The sequence below is a fragment of the Hemiscyllium ocellatum genome (genome assembly GCF_020745735.1).
Source record: "Hemiscyllium ocellatum isolate sHemOce1 chromosome 27 unlocalized genomic scaffold, sHemOce1.pat.X.cur. SUPER_27_unloc_5, whole genome shotgun sequence".
NCBI classification, from domain to species: Eukaryota; Metazoa; Chordata; class Chondrichthyes; order Orectolobiformes; family Hemiscylliidae; genus Hemiscyllium; species Hemiscyllium ocellatum.
Genome location: NW_026867514.1, coordinates 883,459 through 893,561, shown reverse-complemented (window position 1 = coordinate 893,561; position 10,103 = coordinate 883,459). Strand labels below are relative to the sequence as shown.

The following is a 10,103-nucleotide window of genomic DNA, read 5'->3' as shown; positions in this document are numbered from 1 at the left end:
TTATTATTGATTCCCTTATTGATTAAAATTCTGCCCACCATCTGCCTTGACTATACTTAGTGATAGAACTTAAATAGCCCTGTCATTCATTACCCTCTGAGAGAAGATATCCACCTCACCTCCATAATACATATGCTAACACTTAAGATTAGAGGCTATTCCTTCTGGTCTGAGACTCTCCCACAAATGAACACTACCTTTTTGGCAACGAACTTTTTAGGCCCACTAAGATTCTGCTTTTTATTCATTACGATCTCCTTTCATTCTTCCAAACTCGAACGAATGCTCAACTAAGCTTCTCAACATTGCATCATTTGCAAACATGTCAATTCCCAGGATTAATTTTGAGAACGCTCTCTCAGCAGCTTCCAATGTTTCTGTCATCTCCTCTACTTCGAGGGACCAGAAGTGCAAAACACACAAGTTACAGCATAATAAAAGAATGATAAACAATAGACATTTTTCTAGCAGCAATTCGAAGTTGTGCAAAAAATTTCAGATAGAAAAAGAGTCCAATCATACAGTGTTAAGGAGTCAGATGGTTTGGGGGAAGAAACTGTTGCACAATCTGGTCGTGAGGGACTGAATTGGGAGGTGGGTTGTGGGGAGGTGGGTTGTGGGGAGGGGGGGGGGGGTTGGAGTTCCTCGCTGCCACATAATTTTGCGCCTCAAACTATTCATAAAAAGTTGTTCAACTCATCCAGCAGTGGGGAGGCACCACCAGCACAACCAGACAATGCTGTTCGGTGGCTAGTGATGGCCTGGATGCCCTTCCACATGCTCAGTTTATCACTGCTGTCCTGAAAGTGGCTGTGTATTTTCTGTGTGTATGCACATTTTGACTCTTTGATGCCTGGGTCAGGTTGGCCGTCACTGTTGTTAGGCCCACCTTGTCATCTGCTTTGAAGGTAGAATCACAGGTCCTCAGCACTGCACACACCTTTGCAGTCATTCATGGCTTCTGGTTGGGGCAACAAGTGATGGTCTTGAACACAATTACACCGTCACTACACTTGCTAACGTAGGAAATCGCCGACACCATGTACTCCTCTAAATTGATGGAATCGCTATCATTTGTGGTCTCCCTGAACACCCACCAGTCAGTGCGCTCAAAACAGTCTTGAAGAGCAGAAATGGCTCCAACTGGCCCGGTTTTACCTGCTTCAGAACCGGTCTGACACGCCTGTATACTGGGATTAGCATAACAGAGATGTGCTCTGAGGAGCTGAGGTAGGGCAGGGATATCAGTTTAACCCCAGAATGAGAAAAGAAATTGAAAAGGATGGGAAGGGTGTAGAAAGAAAGTTCCATACTCACAGATGTTGGACAGAGGAAGGAAGTTGCAGTCTGGGCTGAAGCTCTATCTTCATTCAGAGAAGTCGTAACAGCTTCCCGAGCTCATTGTGACAGTAGGTGAGCTCTGATTGGCAGGAGGACCAGACTCCTTTCGGGTTCTCCAGGGTTTGCAATTGGTCAGTCGCCAAGTATGGTTCATGTCATTGTGCGACGTACGGGCCGTTGGCCAAAAGGACGTAGAACACAGCGACGTCACCGGTCGGCGCTGCGATTCCTATTGGCTCCTTCACGACGCCCCGCCCTCCATCGTGAACGTCACAACGCGGGACGAGGCCAGTTTCAGAGGGAAACTCCCTCCCTCTGGGAAACATCTGCGAACAAATCAATGTCTCCCCTTTCCATTCTTCATCCTGGCTTGGAGACGGGGAATGAGAGGGGGAGGTGTAAAACTATTCAATATAGCAGCTGGAAAAAGAGGAAGTGAATCAAATAGAAGGGGTTTCAGATTCTCTCAGTCTCCCAAGGCTTTCAGATCTGCAAGGCATTTATCAGGACTGGAACTTGAGAAGGGACAGAGATCTACCTAGTGTTATTAAATGATTATGTATTCAATATGCTAGCCTCCGAGATTCAAATACAATTATCTGTTGTATTTTTGTCCTTTAGCTATGTCATATATTTCCAATTATAGAAATATTGAAGGGAACAGTAAGTGACCATTGGACAGAGACCTCCCAATTCATATACTCAATGCTCTGACCAATATACGGCTACTTTCTCTGGAGAGTCAAAGGGTGAGGGGTGACATTATACAGGTTTATAAAATCATGAGGGACATGGATAGGGGAAATAGACAAGGTTTTTTTTCCCTGGATGGGAGAGTCCAGAACTAGCAGACATAAGTTTACGGTGAGAAAAGGGACCTAAGGGGCAACTTTTTCACGCAGAGGGTGGTGCATGTATGGAATGCGCTATTAAAGGAACTGGTGGAGGCTGCTACAATGACAACATTCAAAATGGCATCTGGATGGGTATACGAATAGGAAGGGTTCGAGAGATATGGACCAAGTGCTGGCAAATGGGACTAGTTTCGGTTTGAATGTCTAGTCAGCATGGACAGTTTGGAATGAATTGTCTGTTTCCATATGTACATCTCCATGATTCTAAGGCTCTATGACTCTCCCTGAAGCTCAAACCCTCCAAGCCTGGCAACATCCATGTACATCTTTTCTGAACCCTTTCAACTTTAACATCCTTCTGATAGCAAGAAGGCCAGAATTGAACACAATATTTCAGAAGTGGCCTCACCAATTTGGGATAACTGGTCAGCATGGATGAGTTGGACAGAAAGGTCTGTTTCCATGCGGTCAGGTTCTATGACTCTATGGTAGGGATATAACCCATGTCTGCATTCCCTTCTCCATCCTGCCATTTGTGGTGTGGCCCGGCCCCGGGAACATCAGTGGGTCACACAGACCATGACAATTTCAAAAAATACCTCCAAAAGCCACCAGGATTGTAAGACATTATCAGAAACTCTCATTTTTCCAATTTGTTCAACCTTCAGTAATGGACAAGCATTCTCTGTTTCCCATGTTATCGTCCTGACAGCCTCCTGGGGAAGGGACAAACTGGAGCCAATCTTTCCATGGGATAGATTTCTTCACAGAGTCAAACATAAAAGGTTTACATCTCCCGACTCCGCTGCATGTTCCAAATCAGTAAGTGTGCCTTAATAGGTGCTCAACTGACCAGTGAATGTCAGCATTCTTGAGTATTAATAGTCGGGAATGCGTTGATGGAAAAGGACAGCAGGTCAGGCAGCATCCCAGGAGCAGGAGAATCGATGTTTTGGGCATATGCCCTTCATCAGGATCGATGTTCAGGCAGAAGCCCTTCATCAAAATCAGCTATTCCTCAGAACTGCCTATGGAACCATCTGATCTCACATGGACTCCGGACCATATTCAGCCCAACACAGTTTGAACCTGATCAGAATACCCAGTAAACCTACAAATTCAAAACCTTCAGCAACAATTCTTTTTCCGGATCTTCTGCTCCATGCTATCAGCCACACACCGCCACCTACTCTCCCTGCAGTCAGTCCAGCCTTAGCAATACTCCCCTTCCTCTTGATACTAATACAAGTCACACCCACAAAGAATGCAAACGTGCTCTGCTTGGTGTGACTGGATTGGTGTCTGAGCAGATGGGATGACTGACTAAATCCCTTTCTGCACGTGGAGCAGGTGAAAGGCCTTTACCCAGTGTGAACCCGCTGGTGTCCCTGCAACTGGAATAATCTGTGAATCCCTTACCATACACAGACCAGGAGAACGGTCTATCCTCAGTGTGGATGCGCCTGTGCGCCAGCAGGATGGATGAATGGCTAAACCCTTTCCCACAGACGAAGCAAGTGAACAGCCTCTCCCTGGTGTGAATGTGCCGGTTTGTCTGCAGGTCAGAGGAGTTAGTGGATCCCTTCCCACACTTGGACCGAGTGAAGGACCTCGCCCCGGTGTGAACCTGCTGGTGGGTCACCAGGGTGGATAAATGAATGAACCCCTTCCTGCACACGGACCAGGAGAACAGTCTCTCCCTGGTGTAAACTCGAAGATGCATAAGCAGGGCAGACAAATTAATGAATACCTTCATGCAGACACAGCAGCAGGATGGTCTCTTCCCTGGTATGGACCTATTGGTGGATCAGCAAGGCGGATGACTGGGTGAATCCGTTCATGCACTTAGAGCAGGCGAACGGCCTCTCTCCAGTGTGAGCCGGCTGGTGGGTCACCAGGGTGATAAATAAATGAACTCCTTCCCACACACGAAGCAGATGAAAGGTCTTTTCCTCGTGAAACTCTACCAGTGGATCACCAGGGTGGATAAATGAATGAAGCCCTTGCTGCACATGGAATAGGCAAATGGCTGTTCCCCGGTGTGACCATGGCAATGACGTTCAAGCAAATATGGAATTTTGAATTCCTTCCCACAGTCCTCACATTTCCACGGTTTCTCTATGATGTGGGAATCCATGTCTCTGTCCAGCTTCGACAACTGTTTGAAGGACCACTCACACATGGAACGTGTTAAATCTCTTGCCACTGCCATTCATCAGGCTTACTTTCCAATTAAGAAGATCATGCATGTCCTGCTGTAGAGTTAACTTCATTTGCTACCTGTACTCAATAACGTTTCATTCCCTGTCACTCAAAATTCAGTTCAGTTCAGCCTTAAATACATTCAAAGAGCCTGTCGCTATTACTCTCTGTGTGGGAGCATTGCAATAAAGAAGAGGGAATAAATTCCTCACTCTGCCTGATATGGGAAAGCCCTTATTTATAATCTGTGTCATCGAGTTCTAGATTCTCTGACAAGGAAGCATTTTATTGGCATCTATCCTGACAAGCCTCCCCTCCTCAGAAAGTGCCGTACTCACATGTTGGACAATGGAAGGAAGTTGCAGTCCGGAATGAAGCTCTATCTTCATTCAATTTCAGTGTAAAACTCCCTCCTCTAGACAACACCGAGGAGCATAGCAATGTCTCCCCTTTTCCATTCTTCATCTTGGGAGGGAGAGATGGGGGGAAACTGTTCACTTATTGCAACTGCAGTGAATCCAGGGAGGTACAAGACTCTGCAAAGGTGCTCAGATGCTCTCTGTCCCTCTTAAATGTATTTTCACTTTTTTCCTTAATTTGACACATTCATTTGAATACAATTTGCACCCTAGAAACGGATAGCTTCTTTCCTCACGTACACAATTAAAAGGGTAGTTTATCATGGAACTGAGCAGCATTTAAGGGATTAGCACATTGTTATAAACAGTACATATGTGTTGCTTCACTTTGAGTATATCTAATATTATTCACCGTTGTAAAAGTTTAATGGCTAATATGTTTCACCTTCTAATAACATTCTATATTTCTTGTCATCTTTTTCATTTAATAGAATAGAAGGAAGTCATTCAGCAACTTAAATAGCTTTCTTCTCTCAAGCGGCCTTGATATTTCATTTTCATGTCCTTGATTCAGCTCCATTTGCAGCATCTTTGACAGCATTTTGTTCTATGCCATTGTGTATGGAGGAAAGCTTCACTTAGGTGATTCTTAAGGCTGGCTGACTGCATGACAGTTTTTGGTTTTGGTGTCCTGGATAACGTGTGATCAGAAGGCATCTGGCAGTTACAGGAATTTGGTGCCTATGCTATGTTCATTTAACAGCACACTTACTTTGTTAATTTTTCTGAAGGATATCAATTGAAAGACCAGGGTTGGACAAGGGAACCACATTTGCTATCCTCCAGTCTTCTGGCACTATTCCTGTAGACAACAAGGACACGGTGGGTGGCACGGTGGCACAGTGGTTAGCACTGCTGCCTCACAGCGCCTGTAGACCCGGGTTCAATTCCCGACTCAGGCGACTGACTGTGTGGAGTTTGCACATTCTCCCGTGTCTGCGTGGGTTTCCTCCGGGTGCTCCGGTTTCCTCCCACAGTCCAAAGATGTGCGGGTCAGGTGAATTGGCCAAGCTAAATTGCCCGTAGTGTTAGGTAAGGGGTAAATGTAGGGGTATGGGTGGGTTGCGCTTCGGCGGGTCGGTGTGGACTTGTTGGGCCGAAGGGCCTGTTTCCACACTGTAAGTCTAATCTAAAAATCAAGGCCAATGGCTCTGCAATCTCCTCCCTTGCTTTCCAGAGAATCCTAGGATAAATGCCATCAGGCCCAGGGGACCTATCTATTTTCACCCTTTCCAGAATTTCCAATACCTCTTCCCTACATACTTCAAAGCTATCCATTCTAATTAATTGTGACTCAATATTCACATCCGCAACAATGTCCTGTTCCTCAGTGAATACTGATGAAAAGTATTCATTCAGTGTCTCCCCAATCTCTTCAGCCTCCACGCGCAACTACCCACATCTATGCATGACTGGACCTATTCCTACCCTAGTCATTCTTTTATTCCTAACATACCTATAGAAAGCCTTTGGGTTTTCCCAAATCCTACCAACCAAGGACTTTTCATGTCCCCTCCTTGCTGCTCTTAACTCTCTCTTTAGATCCTCCCTGGCTACCTTATAAACCTCAATCACCCCAATTGAACCTTCACACCTCATCTTTACAAAGGCCACCCTCTTCACTTTAACAAGGGATTCCAATTCATTATTAAACTACAGCTCCCTTACACGACCCTTTACTCCCTGCCTGACAGGTACATACTTATCAAGGACACTCAATAGTTGCTCCTTGAACAAGCTCCACATATCGATTGTGCCCTTCCCTTGAAGCCTACTTTTCCAAGCCACGCATCCTAAGTCATGCCTCACTGCATCATAATTTTCCTGCCCCCAGCTATAACTCTTGCCCTACAGTGCACACGTATCCCTCTCCATCACCAGAGTAAAAATCACCGAATTGTGGTCACTGTCCCCAAAGTGCCCACCTACCTCCAATTCTAATCCCTGGCCTGATTCGTTACCCAGAACCAAATCCAGTACGGCCTCACCTCTTGTTGGCCTGTCAACATATTGTGTCAGGAAACCCTCCTGCACACATTAGACAAACACCGACCTAGCTAACGTACTCGAGCTATAGCTTTCCCAGTCAATATCTGGAAAGTTAAAGTCTCCCATAACAACCACCCTATTACTATCACTCTTCTCCTGAATCATCCTCGCAATCCTTTCTTCTATGTCTCTCGGACTTATAGTAGGCCTGTAGAAAACTCCTAACAGGGTGACCTCACCTTTACTATTTCTAACCTCAGCCCAAACTACCTCAAATGGCGAGTCTTCATCCATCGTCCTTTTACCGCTGTAATACTATCCTTGACAAGCAATGCCACACCTCCCCCTCTTTTACCCCCACGTCTGACCCTACTAAAACATTTAAACCCTGGAACCTGCAACAGCCAGTCCTGTCCCTGTTCTACCCATGTCTCCGTAATAGCCACAACATCGAACTCCCAGGTACCAACCCACGCTGCAAGTTCACCTACCTTATTTTGTATACTTCTCGCATTGAAGTATATACACTTCAAGTCACATTCCTGTTTAGAGGCACCCTCCTTCGAGATTGATGCCATGTTCCTAACCTCCCTACATTCAAGGTCCTGCACCCTAAAGCTACAGTCTAGGTACCCATACCCCTGCAGAGTTAGTTTAAACTCCCCCAAAGAGCACTAGCAAACGTCCCCCCAAGGATACTGGTGCCCCTCAGGTTCAGGTGTAGACTATCCTGTTTATATAGTTCCCACCTTCTCCAGAAAGAACCCCAGTTATCCAGATACCGGAATCCCTCCCTCCTGCACCATCCCTGTAGCCAAGCATTTAACTGTTCTCTCTCACTATTCCTCGACTCGCTATCACGTGGCACGGGTAACAAACCAGAGACAACAACTCTGTTTGTTCTAACTCTGAGCTTCCAACCTAGCTCCCTGAAAGCCTGCCTAACATCCTCATCCTTCTTCCTACCTATGTCTTTGGGGCCAACGTGGACCACGACTTCGGGCTGCTCCCCCACCCCCTTAAGGACCCGGAAAACACGATCAGAGACGCCACTTACCCTTGCACCTGGGAGGCAACATACCAATCGTGAGTCTCTCTCGCCCCCACAAAACCGCCTATCTGTGCACCAAACTATCGAGTCCCCAATAACTATTGGTCTGCTCTTCTCCAAACTTCCCTTCTGAGCAACAGGAACAGGCTCCGTGCCAGAGGCCTGAACCCCATTGCTTACCCCTGGTAAGTCACCCCCCGCGACCACAATTATCCAAAATGGTATACTTGTTCATGAGTGGAACGACCGCAGGGGGTCGCTGCACTGGCTGCTTTCTCCAAGTTCCCCTCACTGTCACCCATCTGTGTGCAATCTTTGGAATTACTGGTTCCCTAAAGTTCTGATCTATGACCCCCTCCGCCCCCGAATGATTCGAAGTTCATCCAACTCCAGGCTCCAGTTCCCGAACACAGTCTTGGAGGAGCTCTTCCTGCAAGTGTAATCAGCAGGGACGACCATGGCATCCCTCACCTCAAACATGTCGCAAGAGGAACATTGCACTGCATTCACGGCCATCCCACTAAAAGTAACTTTTAAAAAATGCTAGTTCTAAAGAATAGAACCAGCAAAACGCAGCACTTACCTGCTTACCACAACGGGTCTTATTATCAGGTTAGAGGAGGAGGGCGGGTGGGAGGCACTACCCATGTACTGCCTGGGGTTCCTCTCCTGCGCGCCTCTGCAGGGAAAAAAAACCTACCCGGGTAAGCTTGCGCTACACCAGCTTCTGGGTCCGCTCCGCGCTTTTTTCCCTATAAAGGCGCGCAGGAGAGTCGCGGAGATGTGACCTGCAGCACCCAGGAACGACGAAAATCAATAAACAACCGTACAGCGCATTTCAGAAGAATGAACAGCCCGTAGGCCAGCTGAAATCTGCTTCCCTGACCGGGAATCGAACCCGGGCCGCGGCGGTGAAAGCGCCAAATCCTAACCACTAGACCACCAGGGAGACATGGGTCCGTCCTTGTAGCTCTGCTGAAAATTGCCTCGCTGCACGGGAATCAAACCCGGGCTGCGGCAGGAAGAAGACTTTCACCGGTACATCCATCGATGTAATTTTTTTGTGTCCATGGCTCCCGATGCGAGCTCTATAACATTGGGGAGACTGGAGAGTCATGTCACATCTCCGGGACTCTCCTGCGCGCCTTTATTGGAAAAAAGCGCGGAGTGGACCCGGAAGCTGGTGTAGCGCAAGCTAACCTGGGTAGGTTTTTCTTCCTATACGCGCAGGAGAGTAACCCGAGGCACTACAGGGGTAGTCCCTCCCATCCGCCCTCCTCCTCTAACCTTATAATAAGATCCGTTATGGTAAGCAGGTAAGTGCTGCATTTTGCTTGTTCTATTCTTCAGACCTAGTTTTCTTTAAAGGTTACTTTTAGAGGGATGGCAGTGAAGACAGTGCAATGTTCCTCTTGTAACATGTTTGAGTTGAGGGATGGCATGGTCGTCACTGCTGATTACACTTGCCATAAGTGCACCCATCTCCAGCTCCTCCAAGACCGTCTTCGGGAACGGGAGCTGGAGTTGGATGAAATTAGAATCATTCAGGAGACAGAGGGGGTCATGGATCGGAGCTTTAGGGAAGTAGCAACTCCAAAGATTGCAGACAGCTGGGTGATAGTGAGGGGTACTTGGAGATAGCAGCCCGTGCAGCGACCCCTTGCAGTCGTTCCCCTGAAGAACAAGTGTATCATTTTGCATACTTGTAGGGGGGACGACTTACCAGGGGTAAGCAGTGGGGTTCAGGCCTCTGGCACGAAGCCTGTTCCCAATGCTCAGAAGGGAAGGTTGGAAAAGAGCAGAGCAATAGTTATTGGGGACTCGATAGTTTGGGGCACAGATATGTGGTTTTGTGGGGGCGAGAGAGACTCACGATTGGTATGTTGCCTCCAGGTGCAAGGGTACGTGATGTCTCTGATCGTGTTTTCCGGATCCTTAAGGGGGTCGGAGAGCAGCCCGAAGTCGTGGTCCACATTGGCACCAACGACATAGGTAGGAAGAGGGATGAGGATGTTATGCATACTTTCAGGGAGTTAGGTTGGAAGCGCAGAGTTAGAACAAACAGAGTTGTTGTCTCTGGTTTGTTACCCGTGCCACTTGATCGAGAGTTGAGGAATAGTGAGAGAGAACAGATAAATGTGTGGCTACAGGGATGGTGCAGGAGGGAGGGATTCCGGTATCTGGATAACTGTGGTTCTTTCTGGGGAAGGTGGGACCTCTATAAACAGGGTAGTCTACACCTTAACC

General features: G+C 47.3%; 1 non-coding gene across 1 annotated transcript; it reads right to left on the bottom strand.

The window, feature by feature from the left end:
- Nucleotides 1–8,733: 8,733 nt before the first annotated feature.
- Nucleotides 8,734–8,805, bottom strand: trnae-uuc (transfer RNA glutamic acid (anticodon UUC)). The gene has a single exon. It is a non-coding gene; the product is annotated as a tRNA-Glu (tRNA).
- Between the last annotated feature and the right edge of the window lie 1,298 nt (nucleotides 8,806–10,103).